The sequence below is a fragment of the Medicago truncatula genome, chromosome 3, assembly GCF_003473485.1.
Source record: "Medicago truncatula cultivar Jemalong A17 chromosome 3, MtrunA17r5.0-ANR, whole genome shotgun sequence".
NCBI lineage: Eukaryota > Viridiplantae > Streptophyta > Magnoliopsida > Fabales > Fabaceae > Medicago > Medicago truncatula.
In genome coordinates, this window is record NC_053044.1 from 18,974,127 (window position 1) to 18,975,522 (window position 1,396).

At 26.8% G+C, this 1,396-nt stretch overlaps 1 long non-coding RNA gene across 1 annotated transcript; it reads right to left on the reverse strand.

The window, feature by feature from the left end:
• Positions 1-316: 316 nt before the first annotated feature.
• Positions 317-949, reverse strand: LOC25490570 (uncharacterized). Its single transcript, XR_003010697.2, has 2 exons — positions 751-949; positions 317-641 (listed from the first exon to the last, which is right to left on the reverse strand). It is a non-coding gene; the product is annotated as an uncharacterized lncRNA (long non-coding RNA).
• Positions 950-1,396: the final 447 nt, after the last annotated feature.

A 1,396-nucleotide genomic window follows, 5' to 3' on the forward strand; every position in this document is an offset into this window, starting at 1 on the left:
ATCGAAATTTGAATTTGTTGAGTAATAACTGAATTCTTCAATAAAATACTCTTTTAAAATTCTCCATAACCCTCCCATTTTAAATTACGAAAAAGAATTACACATTCGTTTCTTAATTATCTTATTAATAAAATAATAATCTAATTGAATGAATATCGTTTACTTTTTCTCAAAAAAAAATTGAATAAATGACTCTAATAGATGTTGGGGTTGGAAGGAATATATGATATACCTCAATTAGAGTTCATGACTATACCACAAAAATTAATAAACAAGAAGATAATCTAATTAAAATATTATTTAGTGTTTTATTTCATTGCATTACAAACATCTTAGAGTACAAATCCATAATTTCAAAGTCTATGAAAATACAAAAAGAAAATAAATAAAATAAAATTATCTAGTGTCAACACAATAACGAAAAAAGCAACTCATGGAATATTCAAGCATAAGATGTATTGAATGGATTTATTGATAGTGAAATAACTCATTCTTCCTTGGCTCTCTTGGGTTTGGTATTCATAAAATGAGTGAGATCATTTATACACACTCACATTTATGATCATTGCACTTCCACTTATTAGGAAAATTGCATATAGCACTTCTTCGACACTCAAAGGCATCATTACATCTAATCTGTGCTGTAAATAATAATATAAAAAAAAAAATATTACCAATACTAGATAAAGATTGTGTACCAAATCCAAAGCAAAAGAAGGAAACTTGAAAATAATGAAAAAAATGTCTTACCAGTAACATTCTTTGCAACAAGAAATAAGGAAAGAAATAAAATCATAACATAAATAAGCTTCGTAGTTTTGGCCATGTTTTTTCTCTTGACATATAACAAATAGAATATGATTCTTCACTTTATAGTGTATGAAGCTCAAGCTATGTTAAATTTATTAAGTATTAAGGAATTTGTTAAAGCTTTTTCCTAAAATTGGAATCATTAGTAAAAGTCTCTTAAGTAGATCAATGTGTTGTATTTGTCCCTTTAACATACTAACTAAAGAGGAAACTTAAAAACCTTGGTAATACTTAGAATTCATTAATTTTTTAATTAACTTTTCAACCTTTGACGATAGAAAGGGGATTTTTACTACAAAAAATGCACAATCGGCGCAATAACATCCTTGAGAAATGAGATTTTTTTATGTAAGTTCATTTGATATTAGGGAGCGAGTACAATTTTTTTAGTTCCGTGATTTCTTCTACATTCCCATTCATATTAGCTCTTTGATTTAGACTGATATACAAAATAGAAAAGGATTTATGCATACACACTTCGTTGTTCCAAAAGAAGTTTCTCATTGTTCTGATGAGCTTAAATCAATTGGTATGAATAATGCATAATATATACAAGTTGTTGATTTGATTCATCCGAAAAATAACT